The 24,781-nt window shown below is 46.6% G+C and overlaps 1 long non-coding RNA gene across 1 annotated transcript in view; it reads left to right on the top strand.

Annotated features, from left to right (window-relative positions):
* The first annotated feature begins 16,291 nt into the window (after positions 1 to 16,291).
* LOC115297918 overlaps positions 16,292 to 24,781 on the top strand; it is an 18,147-nt gene continuing 9,657 nt past the window's right edge. The window contains exons 1-2 of the long non-coding RNA XR_003911522.1: positions 16,292 to 16,359; positions 17,442 to 17,525. This is a non-coding gene — a long non-coding RNA (uncharacterized LOC115297918). The remainder of the gene's footprint in view (positions 16,360 to 17,441; positions 17,526 to 24,781) is intronic.

The raw sequence follows: 24,781 nt of genomic DNA, 5'->3' as shown, positions 1-24,781 counted from the left end.
TTTTGCGGTAGCAGTGTTCTGCTTATTTAAATAACTCCCAAATTACTGGGTATCAGCGATAAGAATGCACACTTTTTTGCTCTTGCAAACAGGCCATGGCAAACATCCTCAGACACGTCTTTGCAACTTTTGTGTTTACCTGGAACAAATACAGTTTCATTTGTGTCCTAATGAGGCTGGTGAACCAATCAGAGTAAGACCGCCCATATGTTTTTAAAACACAGGTTGGGGCGGGGATATTTGGAAGAGGGTGGTGATGAGAATGGTAGAGTTTGGGCTTCATTCGGGGATTCTTGTAATAATGAGAACAAAAGTCCTTTTAGCATGTATCTAATCTAGCTCTGGAATTTTAAAAGTATTGCTTTTTAATTTAATCTAAAAGCTCAGTTTTGAATCAGACTGTGAAGTTCATGAACATTATCTTACCTATATCCCAGTAAGAACTGTAATTGGATACAGCCTTCGGTCTGGCATTCACTAGGTCAGTGTCCACTTTTTCCTATTGAAGTACTTACAGGTTCTTTAATTACAGGGGTAACTGTGGTTTGAAATTCAAAACAACAGTGTGTCTCTCATAATTCTCCTGAGAAAGAAAAATCCAACCATAAACAACGCCACTTAGAGTTTCTCCTCTCTCACCAGTTGCATCTAGATGCCCTCCTGGCTCTGCAGTATAGTCAAGTCCCTAATCTCTCCTGACCTGTGAAATGGTGCCGCCTTCCTTGAATCATTATTGTCGGGATTATAGATAATTTGTGTCAAGCATGGGAACAAGGTACGTGTTCCAATAATGGCAGCTAGCATTATTTTTCAGTTGAAACTGCTAGGATTAAATAGCAAGTAAAAGAGATAAAAATAGATCAAGAAATGTAAGTAGCCACTTTGGACATTTTTATTGGCTGATGTCAATTAAGAGACTGTTGTCTGGAAAGTTCTGTGCAAAGGATTTCACCTACAAGGCTCTACTGAATCCTCATGACAGAGTCAAGAGGTAAGTCATGTTTTCCCATTTTATAGATTGAAAAGCTAAGACACGTGTTTAATGTTTAAATGGCTTTCTCAGATTTATCGAATGAGCAAATGGATAAGCTGGTATTAAAACTCCAATAATTAAAAAAATTTTTTTACATTATTTATTTTTGAGAGACAGAGACAGAGTGTGAACAAGGGAGGAACAGAGAGAGAGACATAGAATCTGAAGCAGGCTTCAGGCTCTGAGCTAGCTGTCAGCACAGAGCCCAACGTGGGGTTCGAACCCACAAACTGTGAGATCATGACCTGAGCTGAAGTCGGAAGCTCAACTGACTGAGCCACCCAGATACCCCCAAACTCAAATCATTTCACCCCAAACCTATGCGTGTCCAGGTTCCAAAGGCTGTCTCTGCACCTGACTGCCTCTCGAAGGCTTAGTGGTTTTCTGCATCGTGTCCCCGGCACATCTCTCTTCCGTGACCCCACTTTGACCATGGCAGCAGCTACGGGGCCTCCCTCTTGATTCTCTGCTGTATCAGCCAGGGCCCTCGCAGCTGCAAGTCACAGAAAACCAGTTAGCACGTCAGGAACGAAATGGGCCCCTGCACATGAAAGCGGACCTGGGCTCTAGGCATGGCCACACCTGGGGGCTCAGATAGTGTCATCAGGCTCTGTCTCCCCTGTCTCTCTGGGTTCTGGGACTGGTTTTACTCTCCAAGGGCTCTCTACTCTGGCCAGAAACCTTACAGCTCATGACCCCAGGGGCGGAAGAAAAAAAGAACACTCTCTTTCCCTCGCATTGTCTATTTTGTCCACATATCAAATCTTAGTGACAATTCACATGCCCATTCCCCAGTCAGTGGCTTGAGGTGTGGTGTACCCTATTGGCCAGGCTCCCATCTCAGACCCACCTATGTGACTAGGGATTTGGGGGCCACCAGGAATGGCTCCCCATAGCATATAGAGTCCTGTAAAGACTGAAAGGGCAAAAGAAGCCCTCACTAGACCTGAGCCATGGATCTCTTCTGCAGAATTCTTTCTCTTTTTCACTCAACAACTTAAAAACACTGTGTTTTGCCTGAGAAAAACTCATACTTTAGATGCATAGGGATTCCATAATGGGGTTTTTTTGCATCTTTTTCTTGCATTATTATGTACAGTCTCTACACGTTGTATGCATAGCCCACTGACCACGGTGTATCCTGCCCCCTCTTCCCGCCTGATGAGCATAATAGCACTGTCACTTTTGAGGCTTTTAGCTGCAGTCCCCAAAAGTCCTTCCCAAGATGGCTTCACCACTCTCTCCATCCTCTCTGCCATCGTCTGGGTGTCAGCTTTGTCCCCAGTGTGCTCCTCTCAAGGCTTTGGGATGGCCACATAGTCCCGGGTCCCACATGCAGATGTGACAGCATCCTGCAGAAGACAAAACTCTGGCTGCTTTGTTATGTCACCTGCCCAACCTGAGTCGCATGAGTTAGCCGGCCTGCGCTGTCCAACAGATGGGCCGATTGAAGTTTACATTTTAATTCATTAGAATAAAGAAAACCAACAGTTCTAGGCGCCCAGGAGGGGTGGAGGGTTAGGGGGGCGCTCAGTCAGTTGGGTGTCTAACTTCAGCTCAGGTCATGATCTCATGATTGGTGAGTTCGAGCCCCGCATCAGGCTCACTGCTGTCAGCACAGAGCCTGCTTCAGATCCTCTATCTCCCTCTCTCTCACTGCCCTCCCTTTCTCACACTCTCTCTCAAAAATGAATACATATTTTTAAAAAAAGAAAAGAAAGAAACAACATTTCCTCAGTCACTGAGCATACTTCTGTTTTCAGACACTTCTGTTGGGTACCTCCCTAAACTAATCACCAGCAAAGGGAATAGTTAAGGAAAGCATTAATAGTGGAACCATCAGTGATATTTACCAAGCTCCGGCTTTGTGCCTTGACCTTTCAGGGGCTGGGGATGTAAAGATAGGCCTTGGTCCTTATCCTCAAAAATGTACACTCTAGCTGGGGTGGCAGGCGTATGTGGACAGCACAGTGAAGGGAGACTTTCTTCAATGCCGCAAGACCAGAACCAACCAAAGGGCTGAGTGTTCTACTCCAGGAGAACTGCTTCTGGGGCAGAGCACTTACCATGGCTACAGGGCAATCATCCAGACAAGCCAAAGTGAAGGTTAAGAAAGGCAGGAAAACCGGAGACAAAAGTGGGGCGCATTGCCTTAAAGAACCCAAGTCCAACCAAAAGTTAAACACCAGACTGATTGAAAAATCAGAATTTTAGAATATTAAAAAAAATTTGTTTTTGTTTTCTTCAAGTTCATAGTGAAACAAGTCATTGTAAAGGGACTCCAGGTCAATGGCCATTTGTGGGGGATGTGGACCCTCCATGAGAATTTTACCTTAAGTTTGTTTATTTATTCAAAGAGAGAGCACATGTGTGTATGAGCAGGGGAGGGGGAGAAAGAGAGAGAGAGAATCCCAAGCAGGCTCTGCACTATCAGCACAGAGCCCGACTCAGGGCTCCATCTCATGAACCAGGAGATCATGATCTGAGCCGAGATCAGGTGTTGGACCTAACAGACGGAGCCACCCAGGCACCCTGAGAATTTTGCCTTTAATGAGACTTCCTTCCTTTGGTCACTAGTATTACCTGATGTCTATAGAACATACATATTTGTTAGGATGCAGCAATCCAAATTTAAATTTGAACATTGTATTTCAATTATAACAGGGTAACTGGTTTTTAATGATGTCATTTCAAGAGAGCACTGGGTTGCTTTGCCATGAGCATCTTGGCTCATGGATGGGGTGCCGTGGCCAGAAGATGTGATCACATCCTGTGAGCAGCGGCTGATCATCTCTCTCCAGGGGCCCAGGGCAGCAGGACATCTCCTGTAGGGCATGCTAATGCCCTTCCCTCTGCTGGACCCTGCTGATGAAACCTTGGGTCCTCCCTAGACTAGCCATGCTGGACTCCTTGCTTATTTGTTTGCCCAGACGACGCCCTCACCTCTGTCCTTGTAGGCAAGTGCCGCACCCTGTCCAGAGTTTTGAGAGCCATGATTCTCTCTTGTCCATGCGGCAGAGACCTCTCCTTCACCCCAGAGTCAGTGCAGCTTAACCTTCAGGGATTCTCATTTGCTTTGGCCCCTTCCAAGGCCCTGCAGGGTTTTACCAAGGTGTTCAATGGTCCTGGGTTGTAAAATTTGCAAGAACAATACAGTTTCATTGCAACTGATTAAGAATCTTGTTTCTATTACTCAGATTTCCACTCTATCACATACCTCTTCAGATGCGTGACTGGAGGGATTTTTGGAGTCCAGGTAAGGGGAAGGTAGGTGAAGGCTGAGTTTCGTTTGGGTGCATGAGCATATATAGTTTACAGTCACTCCCATGCATAGTTATGTTACCACCAGTCATCTGAGAACAAGCAATGCTTTCAGAACACTCCTATCACCCACTCCGCTGACTTCTCCACCATCTTGGTACTTAGATACAGAGCCTGGGGTCGTATGGAGATATGAACATGTTTTGTAGCCCCACCACCAGGTACATATGAGGAGTAGAGGAGAAACACTGTGAAATGTATGGAGGCAGAGATAACATATGGAAATTTCTTCCATTCATCAGATATGAAAAATTGTTATGTGTATGTTTCTCTTCTCACAACACCTAATCAGGTTGTCTCTTATTGGGAAGATGTTTGATATCAGAGTGTATACAATTCCAAAAAAATAATCCCCTTTTGTTGCTGTTACTACTTTTTGTTTTTTGAGAGAGAGAGAGCATGAGCAGAGGAGGAGCAGAGAGAGAATCTGAAGCAGGCTCCAGGCTCTGAAACTGTCAGCACAGAACCCTACACGGGGTTTGAACCCACGAACCACGAGATCATGACCTGAACCAAAGTCAGATGCTCAACCAACTGAGCCACTCTGAGGCCCCATTGCTATTATTTTTAATAGCAATTGGGAGAAGCAAGATTTATGAAAATTCCTGTACTCCAAGAGGAAGAACAAAGCAAGTATCTTTATAACAGTTCACATATGATGGAAATAATAGAAGTTTTCTCAAATTTGAATACCATCATAAAAATTTACATGACACTCCCAATGACATGTAGCTTCTGTTGGGAAGCTAACAGAAAAGCTTGTAAAGTAGCAATAATAAAAAAATATTTTTGATCAGTCACTCTGGAGGCTTTAGGAAGGAAGGAGATATTAACTTTCTCTTCTCTCTTTGAGCTTGTGATATCACAAAACTGTCACCAAATGAAGAGGTAATGAAAGGGTTTGCAGCCAAAAGATGTTTTAAAAGAAAAAGATTCTGAAGGTGTGCAATTAGTAAAAAGGCAGTAATAAGCCATAAAGCAGTTAATAAAAATGCTTTATTTTTTTTATATGTGTGGTATCTGTCAATTTTTTTAAATTTATTATGATTCTTCTCTTAATTTAAATAAACATTTACGTTTGTAACAAGTTTTTATTCATAATTTCGATTCTCTCTCTCTCTCTTTTTGTTTTTTTTGATTCCCCCAACCTAAAGAGCTCTAAGGCCTCCACAAAACCTAGATTTTGGGCTGTCAAGGGAGACAGTGAATGTTTGTTTCACCCAAGCAGGTGAATCTGTGTTTTTATGTAAGTTTCCTCTTTTAAAAAAAGACACATTTTTTTCTTTAGAAACTGGAAACTTAGTCTATACTCGGCCAGCAAAAGAAGCAGCAAGGAATAAAAATAAACACTAGATTTTGGTTCAATTTTTGGCTTTCCAGTGGACTGAAAGACTTCAGACCTATATGTCACTTATCCTAGGAAGTCAGTCTTGTTGTCTTTTTAAAATATAACTTTAGGGGGACACCTGGGTGGCTCAGTTGGTTAAGTGTCCAACTTCAGCATCAGGTCATGATCTCACGGTTCGTAGGTTCGAGCCCGCATTGGGTTCTGTGCTGACAGCTCAGAGCCTGGAGCCTGCTTCTGATTCTGTGTCTCCCCTTCTCTCTGCCTCTCCCTTTCTCAAAAATAAACATTAAAAAAATTTTTTAATAAAATAAAATAGAACTTTGGGTTAGGTGAGCTAATTGTTCTTTTCCATTTTTCTGATTTTAAGAGCTAAGTGTTGCTAAGTCAAGGTGCTCTATGACTTGCTGTGGAGAACACAGGAGAACGACATGAATTTTTAATTTGCAAATGAGTGCTGCTAACTTTGTGAAACCTGATTGTTCTCATATGTAGGTTAAACATATCCCTCATGTATTAATTGTACTGTTTAATTATTTAATGCATCCTTTATTCATAACAGGGCAAAGGTAAGCTTTTGCACTGCCTCTTCTATATCGTCACAAATTTTGCTCAAGTGGAATCCAAAGGACTTATTCTTTACTATTTTTTTAAAGTTTATTTATTTTGAGAGAGGAAGAGAGGGAGAGTGCATGCACAAGTCGGGGAAGGGCAGGGAGAGAGAGAATCCCAAGAAGTATCCCCACTGCCAGCACAGAGCATAACTTGGGGCTCGAACCCACAAAGGATGAGATCATGACCTGAGCCGAAATCAAGAGTCGGACGCTCAACCACCTGAGCCACCCAGGAGTCCTTATGCTTTACTATTAAAACGGAACCACCACCTTCACTGTTACATACTTTCTAATTTTTTTTTAATTTGTAAATGTTTATTTTTGAGAGAGAGAGACAGTGTGAGTTGGAGAGGAGCAGAGAAAGAGGGAGACAGAATCTGAAGCAGGCTCCAGGCTCCAAGTTGTCAGCACAGAGCCTGATATGGGGCTTGAACCCACAAACCAGGAGATTATGACCTGAGCCAAAGTTGGATTCTCACCCATCTGAACCACCCAGATGCCCCAGTCTATACTTCCTAATTTTTAAGCTATTGTAATATATGGGATCCTCTTTTGTCTCCATTAAATTCTTAGAAGGCACATGGAACAGGGATAATTATCTCCACTTAATGGATATGGAAATAGAGACAGAAAGAGTCAAAATGACTTTTCTATTGGTTTTGTGGACTAGAGGAAACAAATGAAAGGTCCTCCAATGCCCACTCTCCCTATCAAGGTCAATATACAGAAATAAATAAGTCAGGGATGGACAGGAGGATTTTCTGGTTATCAGTTACTGGTATCTATTAGTCAAAAGCTATGGGTTTTCATGACCATGGGGACCTGGATGGCAGCCTAAAGCCCATGCAGTGTAAGGGGGGTATTTATCCATCGTTGGGGGCAGGGCGTCAGATCTCAAATTCATTTCAAATACGAGAAGAGGGCCACCTGGGTGGCTCAGTCTGTTGAGTGTCCAACTTCGGCTCAGGTCATGATTTCATGGTTCATGGGTTCGAGCCCCGCATTGGGCTCTGTGCTGACAGCTCAGAGCCTGGAGCCTGCTTCAGATTCTGTGTCTCTTTCTGCCCTTCCTCTCAAAAATAAATAAAATGTAAAAAATGTTTTTTAAAAACCAAACATGAGAATAAAAGCAAGTAAAACTAGCTAGCCCCTGAATGTAAGTGAAACATCACCCTGAACCCCCTGCCAGCCCCAGTGCATGGCCGAATGTGCTGACCAGGTTATGGGAACCATGAGATAGCTCCATGTCTGCAGAACAAGATAGCACGTCCGGGCACAGGTCGGCTGGCTGGTGTGGCCTTCTCTGGGCTCTTGAGATTAGGCGGCGTGTTCCAGCAGCATGGGAGAGGCCACGTGAAGGGGAGGACGTGGGCACTTCCTGCAGCCGTGTACCTCAGCTGGCGCACCTGTTCAGGCGCCTCTATTCAAATATTGATGACCAGGAGCTTTGCCACCACGGTGCACAGCCGGCGCATCTCTGCTCCATCCTCTCGGTGAAACGGGAGGCCCCAGTGAAACACAGGCCATTCAGGAGGAAGCAGTTTCCAAGAAGTGTCCCTCTGACAGCTCAGCTTGGAAGGTAGGACCACTTACTGGTGTGTGTGTGTGTGTGTCTACGCTACGGCCTTCGAGATGAGTTTCACGACTAGTTGTCTTACAATCGTTGCTGTTCTTTTTGTATCTGTGTATGTCTGAAACCACATGGAACACCTTTCCGACATGCGTGTCGCGGGGGACATGGCTCTGGGCCTGAGCGGATCGGTTGGTAAGGCCTGCAGTTACCAGGACTCTCACACTGTGATGGGGCCTGTCCCGCCTAATGAGCAGTCACCGTCCTCCACAGCAACATCGGGCCCCTGGAGACACTTGAAGGCACCCATGCTGTCACGATTTCAGTCCCAGTCACACAAGTAAAATCCAAGTGCAGTTCAGACGAGATTCGCAGAATTCACTTGATGATTCTGGCTTCTCAGAGTTTTGAAGGGAGAAAAACACCTCTTGGTTTTGTTATCTACCCAGACACCAATTTGTAAGGTCTCTTCCTACCGAATATTTCAGTATCGCTGGTGAAATTTCATTTTTTTCGTGTTTTCTGTACATCTAGACCTTTTCCTAACCTGGCTTTTGTGAAAGATAACCTACAGCCATCACAAAGGAGAATGTGCTGTGGGGGAGGAAACACGTGCTTGAAGAGCCCTATCTGAATGGCAAGCTCTGACAATGCATATGTCTTGGATACCTCCCTACAAACTTAGGGCAGTATCCGAATCCCCATTTTACAGATGCATATACTGAGGCTCCTAGACATTATGCAATTCACCCAAAGTTATGTGGGGAGTGGAGACTGGCCTCCTCCATCCCTAAGACTCATCTCCAATACCCCAATCAGGGAGCCACGTCTATGACAGCTGACAGTTTGTCACCTCTGGGGACTCTTCATCCCGCAGTCAATGAAATTCACTTGGATTTGCAATGTTCACAGGTCTGATATGTCACCACAGGAAGGCAGACTCATAAAATGTTGGTGAAACTGCTGATAAAGGCTAATCTTCTGGACGAGACCCAAAGAGCAGATAGTTCATTATTTTTCGAACTATTCCTTAACGTTAATGAGCTTCAGTCAATGTCTCAGGAGCAGCATCAGCAGCCTAAGGAATCTGGGAATTTAGACCAAAAATTTGTTCTTCAGCTTGGTGCTCTTAGTTTTATCCTTCATCTTTGCTGTGTCCTACTTTCTTTATCTACAAAATCGACACCATACATTATGCTGGAGTTGTAACGAGACTTCCATACATGAAAGCTCTCTTCAGAACTATTATTCAGGTATCTCAGATTTTGTCTATGAAATATAAGTGAGATGTAAAGTAGGTGCACCGTTGATCAACAGCTGGTGTACACTGACTAAGGGCCTTCCAGCCATCATCTTACTTAATCCTCCCAACACTCTGAGAGGATTACTAGCATGTCCCCATTTCGCAGATGGGAAATATGAGGCACAGAAAAGCAAGAAACCTTCCAAGTCATGTAGGTAGAAAGTGGTGGTCACATGAGATTCCAAACTCAATGGTTTCTTTTCAGAGTGTATACTACTAACCACTAGGCTATCCTGGCTTCCACATTGTAAGTATGACAAAAAGATACTCAAGGTGTTAGATGATGAATCATCAAAGGATAAACATTTGACCTGCATGCTTCTGCCAGAAGATTCCATCTCAAACATACACCTGGCTACATTGGCCCCTAGAAGATAACCTTGTCCATCCCTGGCATCAATGCATAATGTCTCAGTATGAGGCGGTTCCTGACCAGGCTCTTCCCGTTTCTTCCCCTCTACCACCACCATCTGGCCTTTCCCTCTGCTGATTCTTTGTGCCGTGGAGACCTACTCACGCTGTCCCTCCCACCTACTCCCCCAGAAGCCTTCCTAATCCACAAGAGGAGGTTGCTTGTCTGCTTTTGTTGGCCCTCAGGCACCCTGAGCTTCCCTCTGTCCTGGCAGGACCTCGTCTGGGGAAACAGGGTCTGTGTCTGTGATCCTGTCATATACACCTCAAGGACTGCACCACATCTCCGCCACCTTCGTAGCTTCGGCGCCTTCTATTAACCACCTTCAAACTTCTCCATAGCAAGTCTCCGAAACGTGCCAGACACCAGGACCTTGGATTAGATCCCAGAACAGAGGAGGACATTTTAATAGAAAAATAGGTGAGATCCGAATCAAGTCTATAGGTAGGTTAATAGCATCGTACCAACTTTAATTTCCTAGTTTTGAAGCAAAACCACAGTTATGTAAGACTACTACAGCTAGAGGAAGCTGTGTGAAGGTCATACGGGGACTCTCCCCAGCATCTGCAACTCTTCTGAAAACCAAAAATCATTTCAAAATCAAAAATTCAAAAAAAAGTCATTAGATGACTTTGTAGCATAGTGTTTAAAGTCATCCTTTTAAAAATATACATATATAATTTATTGTCAAATTGGTTTCCATACAAACCCAGTGCTCATCCCAGCAAGTGCCCTCCTCAATGCCCATCACCTGCTTTCCCCCTTTCCTCTACCCCCCATCCACTCTCAATTCGTTCTCTGTATTTAAGAGTCTCTTGTGGTTTGCCTCCCTCCCTCTCTGTTTATAACAATTTTTCCCTTCCCTTCCCCATGGTCTTCTGTTAAGTTTCTCAAGATCCACACATGAGTGAAAACATATGGTATCTGTCCTTCTCTGATTTATTTCACTCAGCATGACACCCTCAGGTTCCATCCACGTTGCTGCAAATGGCTGGATTTCATTCTTTCTCATTGCCATGTAGTACTCCATTGTGTACATATACCACATCTTCTTGATCCACTCATCAGGTGATGGACATTTAGGCTCTTTCCATGTTTTGGCTATTGTTGACATTGCTGCTATGAACATTGGGATACATGTGCCCCTATGCATCAGCACTTCTGTATCCCTTGGGTAAATTCCTAGCAGTGCTAATGCTCGGTTATAGGGTAGTCCTAACCTGTAATTTTTAACTTAAAAAGTCCTTTACTGTTTTTAAGGAAACTCCACACTGTTTTCCAGAGCATAAAGGCATCCTTTTGCAGTCAGACAGACCTAAGTTAAAATCCAAATTCCAACGGAACCATTAATTACATATCCTATGTGATCTTAGGCAAATCACAAAGACCTAAGCGTCTCTCTGAACTTTGTTAAATGGCTTGGCATAGAGCAAATACTCATCAATGATGGTTGTGTTATAACACGTATTAACTTCATAATAATAGAGTATTATTACTGTAACAATATGTTAAGAACGTGGTCCAAACTTTCCTTTTCAAACTTACCCCCCGCTGCACACACCCCAGGATGCTGACATACCCTGTACTTAACCAATACATCTGAATGTTCTAGCCACTGTGTGGGCATTGGGATCCAGCAATGAACAGAACAGGCAAAGATGGCTGCTGGAAGCAGCTTCCATTCTAGTGGAGACGGAGATGGATCAGGAAGATTTGTGGCACGCTGGTTCTGAAAGCGAGTTTCCAGACCGGCAGCACCAGCACCCCATGAGAACTTGTCAGAAATGCACATTACCAGGCCTCCTGAACCAGAGACCTAAGGATGGGGCCCAGCAGTTTCAGCAAGGCCTCCAGGGGATTCTGGTTTAAGAACATTTGCTCAGAGGCCTGAAAAAGATAAGGACTTGAGCGGGCGTCCAGATATCCAGAAGAGTGCTTTAGGTGAAAAGAATGGCAAATGTAAGGGCACTGGGGAGGAGCAGGCCTGGCTTGCACAAAGCAGAGCAGCGAGGGCCAGCGCAGCTGGATTAGGGTGGGCAAAGGGGAGAATGTGGGTAAAGAGGTGGGAGAGTCATGGACTGCAGGCGGCATACGGATTTGTAAGCCATTGCAGAGTTTGACATTTTCATATCGAACCATCATTTTTACAAGAACATTCTACTTTTGCTATTAGGCTAGAGGCCTTTCCCCACCCCCCAAGTCCCCCTGCCCTGCTCACCCTTCATGTTTCTAACCAATCCCTTCTCTTCCTTAGGCTTCCCCATCCTACGCTTGTCGGAATGAGCCTCTCCCACACCTAACTTCCACAGCGACACAGGCTTTTCCCAAGCTATACTGCACCATTGCCTAAATATGGGTTTTGCCCGTATTTTGATTGGATTGTGTCCCTGAAGCATAGACCCCAGTGTTTTCCTCCTTTAGTCCCACACCCACCATGATGTCTGTGCACTGCAATGCTATGTAGATATTTACTGAATCTGCCTTAAGGCATCGGGATGGAAACCGACACGTTGACACTCAGTCCACGTGTTACGAATGTTGGCGATGGTTTTGCAATTCCTCCTGTCAGAGGTAATAAGAGAAGGAGCTTATAGATTTATTCTCAAACCACCAAGGCATTTCAGATGCATCTGCAGGACTCGGCCAGCGTGTGACTAAATCCAGCACAGCCCTCCATGATCCCCAGCCATTCTCCCTTGAGCTTAATGGCTACCTACTTCTATGTTGGCGATTGCCCTGGGTGTGGCCAGGATGGACCAGGGCAGGGGGTGGGAGAAGGGAAGGAAGATGGCTATTCGATTCAGTGGAGCTGGATGTGACTTCCAACGCCACCTCTCATGGGGCTCTTCCTTTCTTTTATTTCTTACGTTTATTTCTTTTGAGAAAGAAGGAGAGAGAGTGTGGGGCAGGGGCAGAGAGAGGGAGAGAGAGAGAATCCCAAGCAGTCTCCGTGTTGACAGCATGGAGCCCGATGCAGGGCTCAAACCCATGAATCGTGAGATCATGACCTGAGCCAAAACCAAGAGTCTGTCCCTTAACCGACTGAGCTACCCAGGTGCCCCTCTTTATTTTTTTTTTATTAATATTATGAATCTGGTAAAGCCCAGGGGCTATTTCCCTATATGGGGTCTTTTTAATGCATACAATCTAGAAGATGACATAGGAACTATAACTGAAATGATGTTCCACATTTCCCAAATACTTAAAAATAAATTTGTTATGGTAATATTTTTGCCCCTCTGTTAGCACAATAAGTCACGAGATCTAGAAGCAAGTTTAATAAGTGCCGACATTTTGATGTAACGCTGAGCATAGAGGATATGACCAGATATTCACAACAACCGTCAAAGATAGGGAAGGATCTGCAATCCCTGTTATTGACATGGATACAGTTACTACTGTGGTTAGTGACTTACATTCCTGATGGGAGGAAATGCCAACTTTGGGATGGATTTTGACTCTCTTAGAGCTCAGTGGGGTAAAGCAAATTGTTTCCCCCTTCTATTTTACTCCATGTACTATGCAAAGACCTCTTCATTGCTCCTAGAATATAGGTGGTGAGAAATTGCTTTACCTCTGCAGATATCAATATCTGTGCCTGTAAAATGATGCTTCTTGATGGCAGTTATGCATTTTGCCTTTTAGTAGCAGCAGTGGTAGATAATTACTCGGAACCTCTATGTAGTCTGGCGTATGCTCTGGGCCACTTCTTGGCCACAGCCAGAGTCTGATCTGCAAGTTGATCCATTTGGTGGTCATCCTTTTTTTTAAATTAATTTATTTATTTTGGGAACAGAGAGAGCACAAGCAGGGAAGGGACCGAGAGAGAGAGAGAGAGAGAGAGAGAGAGAGAGCAAGCCCCAAGCAGGCTCCACACCGTCAGCACAGAGTCTGACACAAGGCTCCGTCTCACAAACCATGAGACCATGACCTGAGCCTAAATCAAGAGTTGGACACTTAACCAGCTGAGCCACCCAGGTGCTCCAACAGTCGTCTTTTTCAGCTGGGGCTTCCTACTCCCCAGATGTCTCTTGACCTGAAACTTCGCCTTTAGAGAAGGGTGCATGCCTTCAAGAGACTCCTAATGAAGGGTCAGGACTCCTGAATTACTCCCCAAACTCTACCTGACCCAACACAGTTCTGTTTAGGGAATGAGCCATTTGCTAGCCCAGGGGGAACTGTGGGTAGCTGAATAAAAAGGTGATTCCTACTTGGGACAGTCTACCTCCAAGTCACTCCTTTCCAGAAGACCCTTTAAGACTCAACTGTTGGCCAAATAAGATTCTATGGTGTCTGCGGCCATGGTCTCAAAGAGGATTTTTCTAACACTCTAGTGTGTTTCATGGTAACTTGCATGGGCCTACCTAACCCTGCTGCTCTAATTCATCCTTCAGTTAATTTCCCTCTTCAGATGATATCTTTACTACCTTTCAGTGGCATTCAGTTGGTTTTCAAGCCCTTGAGAGAAAGGTGCTTTCCTCTGGGCCAGCCCCTCCAGGATTGCTCTCTCCATCAACTGTGAGATTGCTTCACCTCTGTTCTACAGTGTTTCTCAAACTGCCGTGTGCACCAGAGTCACCTCGGAGTGCTGGGTCCTCCCCCGGAAGCTTCAGATTGGCTCCACCCCTGGTGGGAGGATTCGCACTTTTAAAAAATATTTATTTATTTTTGAGAGAGAGAGTGAGAGCACAAGCAGGGGAGAGGCAGAGAGAAAGGGAGACAGAGGATCCAAATCGGGTTCTGTGCTGGCCGCAGAGAGCCCGACACTGGGCCCGAACTCACGAGCCACAAGATCATGACTCGAGCCAAAGTCAGACACATAACCGACAGAGCCATCCAGGTGCCCCGAGAATTCGCATTGCTAACCAGCTCCCTGATTTCCTCACCTCTGTGAACCCACTTTCTCTATGATTCAACCGGGGCAATAATGCCTTCTGTACAGGGCTGTTGAAAGAATCAGAAAGAAGATGACATATGTAAATATACTCAGAGTGCTAAGCCTCTAACAGAATTTAATAACTGCTAATTCCCATGATGGGGCATTGTTGTGGAGAAAAGGATTTCTGGAGATGATACCAGAGCAGACGTAAAGAAGCAAAAGAAAGGAGCTGGGGAAAAAGGGCATGAAGGGTGCTCCCAGCTTTGCAAAGCCTTACAAAAGTGTGTGAAGGCAAGCACGCACACACACACACACACACACACACACACACACACACACAGAGTAGCTAATTCAGAAAGCTGCCAGAAGTTATACTTGGCTAAAGCAAGTTCAAGGATCACATGTACATATGCAGGGGCCTGATAACAAGGGCCTATTGTGCTATCATAGAAAGTTTCAACTCCTTCCTGCAGGAGATAGAAAGCCACTGAGGTTGTCCAAAGCATGCCGTGACCTGAAGGAGGGACGGCGTAGGGGAGGAGGTAAGGGTTGAGGCTGACAACTAAATTTCTCTCTCGAGTTTCTATGTAGGTGACGATAACACAACACACCAGGAGAAGTACCCGGAAGAACACACTGGCTGGGGGAAGAGAATGAGTTAAGTATCAGGTATGTAAAATTCAAGGCAGCTGTACAGCACCCCCAGGGAGAGGAGATGGCGTAGGGAGATATGTGATACCTGGAAGAAATCTCAAAGTGTCGATTTAGAAGACCTTCAGGGGGAAAGAGAGCGGGGGAGAATGAGGGACACAGATCAAGGGAGACTACTGAATACTGGAGATGGACCATGGACTGAGGGGGAGGGGGAGGGGGGAGGGGGTGATGGTCATGGTGGGGGGCACTTGTGGGGAGAAGCATTGGGTGTTATATGGAAACTAATTTGACAATAAACTATTATTAAAAAAAAAAGAAGAAGACCTTCAGCAACTTAGGTGGAAATTAGATCCCCAGGAATAGATGAAATGACCCAAGGAGTATGTAGTATGAGAGAAATTCCGAGGACATAATTCTGGGGAACATTTAGGAGTAATCTCCGATGGAGCTCAAGTCAAGGTTCATGACAGTGGGCAGGTCATATGTCTCCTATTGTCATAATATCTGAATACAATCACACTCTGGGTTACATGGACATTCAGGTCCGCTCTGGCCAATGGTAACCACAACATCCAATGCAATGCTGAGGTGGTAGACGCCATGGAAGGAGACTTCACCAACAGACCCTAGGGAATGTGCAGGGAGTCAGAAGGGAAGGCGAGTGGTTCATGAGTTCAAGCCCTGCATCAGGCTCTGCACTGACTGTGGAAGCTACTTTGGATTCTCTCTCTCCCCTCCCCCCTCTCTGCACCTCCCCACTCTCTCTTCTCTCTCTCTCAAAATAAATAAACACACACACACACAATAACACCTGGGAGGTGAATGTGATCACCAGCTAGCACTGCCCCTCAGGTGCCACAGTCCTCGGAGACGTGGGTCCAGAAGCAACAGCCCCCATTTGTCATCCTAAGGATGAGCCTCTTCTCCAACAAAGTTTGCATAATGGAGATCCCTGAAATTGCCAAAGCTTGGAAATCCTCTGCTGAGAGAAAGCTGTTGTGAACCATGAGTCATGACAAAAATAAATCCCATCTCCCCCTTCTTCCTTAAGACGACAGGACACTCAAGTGCAACCTACTTCACAGGCCACAGCCAGCCTGCTGGGCTCGGCCAAACCACCGAGAACCGGCAGGATCCTGCATCCGCCCAGCCCCCAGCCTCCCCAGCCATGGCCACGGGAACAGTCAGACCCACAGGAACAACGCAAAAGCCCGCCTTGTGAGCCCAGGTAAGAGGACAGGTAATGAATGCAGAGAGCTGGAAGGGAGCCTGGCTCTCCCTGCGTGGGGCCAATCGACAGGAACACCTGAAAAGGTTTATGGGGGAGAAAAGAAACACTCCACCTTGCACCGGAGATCTGTGATTGGACCTCAGTCTGAGGGTATCCAGGCGTGGCCTTGTCCCCCATGGCGGAAGCCTGGCGCTTCCAAAACTCCAAACCCATCAGAGAAACTGGAGCAATTTCAAATGTGTTTTGCTTTTTTTTTTTCCTCCTCTGAAAGAGGGGATTTAAATTTGAGTTCATCCTCTCTTGTTTTCAGAAATACACTACACAAGCAACGAGCTTCCCAGGCTAACCAACCCCAAATAATCAAAACGCCTCACGTACCCTCAAAGCCATTTCCTTAGGAGACAAGTCCAGGGCCTCACTCGGGAGATCAGGCAACTCCTGCCTGATTTCACAGAGATGGGGGCTAAGACTTTGATAGGATCATCACGGGCTAGGAAAACACCGGAAACATTTCAGCAGAAGGAACGGAACGCAGTGTACAGTGAAACCTGATCTCTGTGGACCAGCCCCTACGGAGCCGAAGGAGGGTGGGGTCAGGGGAAGCAAATCTAAAACCACCTGACTGTTGAGACCAGACTGTAATGGGGCAAAAAGCCTTCCCTGGGACAGGAATGGCACTTGGGAAACACCTGAGCCAGGAGCTGCAGGATTCAGGCTGTTAACTTCCGTGAGCTGGAACATATTATCCTCACGGGCTGCACCTATGAACTTTCTGGAGGCATTTGTCCCTGTTGCAATGACTCCTTGGAATGTTAAGGCTCTATCGAGGCCATCCCCCCCGGCGGTGTCCCATAGCAAGAGAAAAGCCATTAACTGGCTTGACTCCCAAGGGGATGGAATGGGGGGGTGATGGTAGGAGCCCCCAGTTCGCCTCTGAACTCTCCCTTCATCTCTGAACTCCCCCCAGAAGTTCCGGGTGGCCATGACCACCCGTCTTGACCACCCACCAAGGCCGGAGACAAAGAGTTAGAAAGGCTTCCTCATCGTGTTATTTTTACAAAGTAATTGTATTTTTCTAGACAAGGACGTGTGCTGTGAGAGGCCGACTAGAGCATGTTCTCCCCAGGACTAGATGTGGTTGCTCTGCCTCTTGGTGGACGTAGGTAAGCATCCCCTTCGGTGGGGTTGGAAGACTTGTTTTATTTCTGCCACAGGATATTTCTGCACACAAAACCTACACTATGCTGGGTATGGAAGCCCAGCCTCTCCGGCTGCATCAGGAAGGGGTTGTGCTGGGTCCCTGGCCCCTCGTGGCTCCTCGTGCCTTCCAGATGGCTCCTCTGGGACATCTGCCCCCTGGACTCCCTTCCCCGCCCCCCCTCCAGATTCCTCCAATCGCGGCTGGGAATCACAGGACGATCAGTACAGCTAGATTAGACCCCCTGCTTCGGATTCCCGGCAGGATGAGGCACAGCGTGCAGGGTGGCCGAGCACTGGTCAGCTGGTTTGTCCACTGCACCTGCTGCTCCCAGACTGAAGTGAGCCCTTCAGTAAACCTGCGGCTTCCACACCAGCACAGGGGCCTCTCGGCATCTACTCTGTATGAGCCCCAAGCCAGTAAGAACCTCTCCGAGATTCCGTCCAATATGCTGTCAGCAAGTGTGAATAATACCTAAACACCAGAATTACGCCACTGGACCAAATTAACCAATTTTAGAGAAGGTTAATTGACCATGTCCTTAATCCTTATCCCTACACCAAACACTAAGTAATGCATTCTGATTTGGGGAAAGAGGGAAAGGGTTACCTTATTTCCAAGCCTCTTATGTCAGCAGCCCACTTTCAGTTCTGTACTGGCCATTCCTGAATAATTGAAAGTCAAGGTCATGCACGTCAGTGAAAAAAGCCTATAATTAACATCTAACTATAAGCATTAGACTCTCTAAATTCACTCAGATTGTTCTTAAAAGGGTGTTCTTAAAAGGAGAGAGAGAACTTGACCTAATTTTTATTTAGGAAAAACAGCCTTTTGTGTTTTTAGAACATTTTCGTCTATAGTGAGACAACCACATTGTCCGGTAAAGTCTCGGGTTAAAGGACCCAGCCCTCCGACAGCTGGGCCTCGTGAGCTGTCGACTGAATAGCAATGTCATGACCCACATGGCACGTAGTGGAGGGAGCTTCAAATATCAAGTCTACACCCACGTTCTTCCTACAAGTAAGGAAATTGAGGTCCAGGTGGGCGAAGGAACGTTCTTCATCTCCCAGAGCGAGCTGGCAGGCAGACAGAAGCAAGAACCCCCACGTTTATGGCTCTGAACAAGGGTGCTTTTCCTACCACACCATGTAATAACAGCAAGGCATTCAGTAAACATCTCTCAGAATTGCTGTTTTGCTTACAGAGCAATTCAGATACTGTTCGCCAGGCACATTTATGTGCAGCAAATGAGGAACACCCGTGTCATTTAGGTCCTGCAGACTTTTGTTACAAAAGGAATGATCTGTAGACTTTCACATGTTGCTCTCATTTGTTAGACCCTCTGTGGACAAGCTGGCAGGATTGAGGCAAAAGTGGGTGGAAGGCCAGGACCACGAGGTGGGACTGTAATGGGAAAGAGCCGGTATGGGGTAGCCCAGTGGTTCTCAACCCCAGATGCAATAGAATCACTCAGCTTTTTATTATTTTTATTTTATTTTATTGTACTCTGCATTCCCAGTGTGGGAGTCAAACTCACAACCCTGAGATCAAGAGTCACACCCTCCATTGACTGAGCCAGCCAAGCACCCCAGAATCACTCAGGTATTCTTTTCTTCTCAGAGAGAGAGAGAAAGAGAGAGTAGGTGTGGAGCAGAGAGAGAGAGAGAGAGAAAGGGGGAGACAGAAACCCTCCATGCCCAACGCAGAGCCCACCAAGGGGTCTGACTCAGAGCCCAACACTGGGTTCGATCTCACCACCAGGCGATCATGACCTAAGCCAAAATCAAGAGCTGGACGCGTAGCTGAGTAAGTCCCCCAGCCGCCCCTCGCAGCACCTCAAGAGCTTCCTCTGCCAATATGTGTGGGTGCAGACAGGGTTGAGAGCAAGGTTTTGGTGTCCAGCCCGGGCTAAAACTCCCCAGCCCCGGTAACAGAGTGCCTGCACTGAGTCTCTGTCACGTGTTTCAGAAAACAGGAACGAATCCTATCTCATGGGGTAGCTGCAAGCCTTCAATTCGATCAGCCTATACAGCAGATTGTGGTTCTGCAAGAATTTGACTCGACTCTCCTTTCTACATTTAAGACGGCAGGAGCAGAGCAATAGCCTCAAGTCATCCAGGGCCAGGGGCTGGGAGTGAGAAAATTAGAAGGACCCAACTGTTCGGAAGGTGTTTGGTGTGGGGTCAGTGTCTCTGAATTCTTTGCCTTCTGCTCTCTCTCCTTTTTTGCTGCGACACACACACACACACACACACACACACACACACACACACACACTCACTCGCCATGTCAGTCAATGGCTGGGTACACTTAATCCCCCAGGGCTGTGTTTCCTGGCCACTCGATGATTTGCATTGCCTTGTTCGGGTTGGACAGCCTCCATGTACCTTCCAAGTGCATAGGTTTTCGGTTCTTGAGCATTAAGCTATCGGGAGAATCTTTTCAGGGGGCTGAGTGAAGGCAGGAGGAAACTGGCTCAGGGAAGACCATCTCCTCTCTCTCCTCTACTTCTTTGTGCCACTTCTTTCTGCGCCAAGGAGATTCTCTGCCAGTCTGACTTTCCTTTGTTCTCAAAGTTGGAAGTTTATTTATTTTTGAGACAGAGATAGTGTGAGCAGGGGAGAGGCAGAGAGAGAGAGAGAGAATATCCAAAGCAGGCTCCGCACTGCCTGAGCAGAGCCTGACACGGGGCTCACACTCAGGAAACTGTGACACTGTGACCTGAGCTGAAACCGAGAGTCAGACCAGATGCTCAATTGACTGAGCTATCCAGGCGCCCCAGGCCAACCCTTATAAGATGCCTCAGTAAGTGTGCAAATAATTCAACATGGCCCTTCCCAGGGGCATCAGATCCCATTTCCATCCTCATCTCTGAACACACAGCATATGGAAAATTCTGGGGCCACGGGAAACAGGGCGTGGAGCTAGGATCAGTAAATAGCAACAATTGATGCCTTTGGTTCCCAGTCACAAAAGCGAAAGTGGTACTCCAGGCTTTGGGTTTTCTTTGCTGCAGCCCCTCGCTCAGAGGACAGCCAGGCCACCATCCAGCTACCTTCCGTAACCAATTTTATGAGGCAGCTCTGTGCTCCTGCTGTCCAGACATTCAAATGGGCAACATGGCTGGGAATACCACCACCCCCACCCTGCACTGCCGATCCTTCTCTCTTCCTCTCGGCCAGCGTTCCCAGCCCTCTCCCCCCACAGTCATTAAGCACATGAGCCATTCAAGCATGCAGCTATTTTTACTAGAGTGTGAAGGATTCTCGGTACAAACTATATTTAACAGGAGGTTAAAGTTCATATTACACAATCAGCAGGGCACAGGATTAAATCATTAAACAGCCTGTTCTAGACTCTTCCTGCTTTTCTCTCCAAGTGGGCTTTCAGTCCCGAGCCTTCTTTCAGTTCAATATGCAGGTACCTTGAGGGATTGGTTTTCTGCAAGGAAGAAAGTCTCTTTTTAGGTCTCAACTCCCTCCCTGTGCCTCAGACAGACATTTTCTTATGGTGTCAGGACCTCTGATTTAGCAGGAATCTATGAGCGAATGTTAAGTGAAACCCTTCCAGTATTGAAAGTTTTAGCCTAGAAATTCTTAAAAATGCAAGTTATCCACGGGTGCCTGGGTGGTTCAGTCAGTGAAGCGTCTGACTTCGGCTCAGGTCATCATCTCACGGTTCATGGGTTCAAGCCCCGGGTCAGGCTCTGTGCTGACAGCTCAGAGCCTGGATCCTCCTTTGGATTCTGTGTCTTCCCCTCTCTCTGCCCCTCCCATGCTCATGCTCTGTCTCTCTCTAATAAATAAAAATATTGAAAAAAAATTTTTTTAATGCAAGCTATCTGCCTGGATGCTCAAACTGATTCTCATTGACAACCACGGTTGGCTTTTTAGACCAAGGTACTAACAAGGGACTGGGGTCAAGGGTGTTTCTTCCAGCATAGGAATGAAGAGGCGGAGGTCTACACCAGCTCATCATTAGGAGAGGTACCGGAAAGCAGGTTCCTGGCCCTGGTGTGCAAGGTGACACATTGCACACATGGCCCCTCAGCTGTCAGGGAGCTGCCTACAGACAGCCTTAGTGCCGACCTTTAGGAGACCCCTAGGTGGAGAGGCTTTTCAGACTGCCGCCTGTATGGGCTCTGCCTCTGGCACAATTGTGGGTCTCCAAAGTGCATCCCCAAACGCTCCTGCTTGCAATCCGGGTCTCAGAATCTGCTCCCCAGAGAGCCTGACCTGCCTGTGATACGGACCGGAGAACTTAGTAACATTTCTGAACCTATGTGACATTCCCGGGTCTGCTTTGTCGTCACCGCTGCCAACTGCCGTAAAGTTCTGCAGACACAAAGGACAAATGCTCTTGGGGTGACCCAGCAAGTAGCAACGACATCCCAGGTGAGAGGATTACAGAGGCAGGATGTCACTCCCCATCCCAGACCAATGCCATGAGAACCTGTATTTTATTTTTTTTAAGGTTTATTTATTTTGAAAGAGAAAGGACAAGTAGGGTTGAGGGAGAGAGAGAGAGAGAGAGGGAGGGAGAGAATCCCAAGTAGGCTCTGCACTGTCCTGTCAGCGGGAAGCCTGACCTAGGCTCGATCTCATGAACAGGGAGATCATGACCTGAGCCGAAGTCAAGAGTCGGACGCTCAGCCGACTGAGCCCCCAGATGCCCTAAGAACCTGGATTTTAATAAGATCCTCAGATGATTCATATGTATGTTACTGTTTGGTAAGCACGAGATAATTGGATGAGAAATGAGTGAGCAGGAATGTTTACTGGCTACAAGGAAGTATCCTGCCCGCTTGTTTTCTGCCTAATAGTCAGCTGTTTTCAGTTCTGCAGTTGTTTTTCCTAATAAAAGGACTCTAAACACCCATTATTTTGCCACAGTCCAATCGCAGACAAAAGGGCGGAATATGGAGACAGATGCTCAGACAGCAAATGGCTCAGGTTAGGGAACCTGGCTGCCACATTAAGCAAATGAGGGGAAAGCCTGGATGTAAAGTCCGAATGTAAAGTGAGTGCGGCAGATTCTCTGAGTGCAGAGGAGAGATGCAATACAATAGATGGACTTCAAGCTTTCCCGAATGACCCCACGGCAGCTGGTAGAAGACAGCCGCCCAAGGACAGGCACACACACAAGTGGACAAAGGGACATGCTCACACCCGGCCTCTTCGCTGTGCTGTCTGCGGCTTTTCAGCAGTCCTAAAAGTCACTGAGAAGGAACTAACTTATACCAGAATGACAAGATTTGCAGTAGGTCTCATGCTAAAATGTTGAGGGACAGTGAGGTGCTTCCACGGCTGTCATTTCCCAGGCAGGGTCCAAGAACCCCAAGGGAAAGTGTGAATGTCAGCAAATATCAAGGGGAGATGTAGGGGGGTGGTTCAGTACTGGATGGAATGTCTCTCCTGCTCAGCGCCGCTCTAGACCGTGGGCAGAGCACAATGGAGCAGCTACGGGAGCATCTGAAAAGTAAGTGACAGCAGGCGGATTGGGGAGGGAGACCAGAAATCCAGGTGCCACTGAACCAGCAGTGAGTTTCCCACTTGTTTGACGGTGTACCTCCACGCTGGATTGGGGGCAGCCCCAAATCTGGAAGTGCACACGTGTGGATAGAAAGATCTCCCTCTAGTTCTGGCTCAAGGTGCAGTTAACACTGGGTGGCTGTTCTTTTTCCTTCTTTTTGCCATTCTCTCTCTCTCTCTCTCTCTCTCTCTCTCTCTCTCTCTCTCTCACTCACACACACACACACACACACACACACACACACACACACACCCAGGCAATCAGAGCAGTGGGGTCAGTGAGAGCTGGGGCAGGGATGGCCCACAGGGGACAATTCCTCTCTGCTGGGAGGAGCTGTTTTTCCAAAGAATGGGGGTGACCCATTCCTTTTTTCTCTGTTTCCTGCCACTTGGCCCTGAATGTGGACACATGCCTGGGAATTAGGATGAATAGAGCACTAGCTCTCTGTCCAGAGGATGGCCGAGGGGAGCCAGAGTGCTAGAAAGTTCGAGGGAGATTGCAAAGATGGAGAAACTCGGGCTAATGGTCCCATCAAGATGTTTAGAAACCTGTGAGCTCAACCCTGTGCCGTGCATGTGTGGACCTCCTCCTAAACACCACGTTAAAGACTCTGAGAACCAAATTAAGGGGTAGACCACCACCCAAGTCCCAGATTGACACACGTGTCCCCTACCCCCCACAGGGGCACACACATGAGGAAAATCTGCATTGCTCCAAAGATCCTGAAAACGAGACTGGCATCAACACTACCACCCGCAGAAGGCTGGCAGGGCTTTCAGCCTGAATCCATCTGGGTCGATCACCTATCAAAACACAAGTACCAACCTTTACGTAACACGGAAACAAAGCCCGGGGTCGCATAGCATACCGTTCAGAATTACCAGGATACAATCCAGCATTATTCAGTGTATTCGTTTTCCACAGCTAGAGACAAATGGCCACAAACTTAGTGGCTTCACACAATACCCTTTTTTAATTTTAAAGTTTTGTTCAATCCAAAGTCCAAAATCAGTCACGCTGGGCTAAGGTCCAGGTGTGGGCAGGGCTGGTTCCTTTTGGAGGCTCTGTGGGAGAATTGTTTCTTTGCCTTTTCCAGCTTTGAGCAGCTGCCCACACTCCTTGACTCATGGCCCCCTTGCTCTATCTTCAAAGCAAGCAACCTCACATTCCTCCGACCCTTCTCCCATTGCCATATCCCCTTCTGACCACAGCAAGGAAGTATGCCCTGCTTTTAAAGATGCTTGTGATTATAGTTGGCCCGCCAGTAAATCTTTCCATCTCAAGGTCAGCTGATAAGCCATTTTAGTAGTGTCTGCAAGCTCACTTCCTTCTGCCATGGAACCTAACATATTCACCGTTTCCAGGAATGAGAACAAGGACATCTTTGAGGGAGACTTTATTCTGCCTCCCACCCTCAGCGTATGAGGAACCATCAGACCTCAGCTCACATGAAAACAATCAACGGACATCGGCACTGAAAAGATGCAGATGTTGGCATTTTCTGGCAAGGACTTTCCGCAGCTATTATAAAGTATTTCAAGAATGAAGGGAGAGCACTCTTGAAATGAATGGAGAGATAGAAAGTCTTAGCAGGGAAAGAGAAAGGATAAAGGATATCCAGATGTAAATTTTAGAATGAAAACACACAATAACCAAAATGTTAAAGCTTGTTGGATAGACCAATAGAAA

Source organism: Suricata suricatta, chromosome 8 (genome assembly GCF_006229205.1).
Source record: "Suricata suricatta isolate VVHF042 chromosome 8, meerkat_22Aug2017_6uvM2_HiC, whole genome shotgun sequence".
Lineage (NCBI taxonomy): Eukaryota > Metazoa > Chordata > Mammalia > Carnivora > Herpestidae > Suricata > Suricata suricatta.
This window is presented reverse-complemented; position numbering and strand designations above follow the sequence as displayed.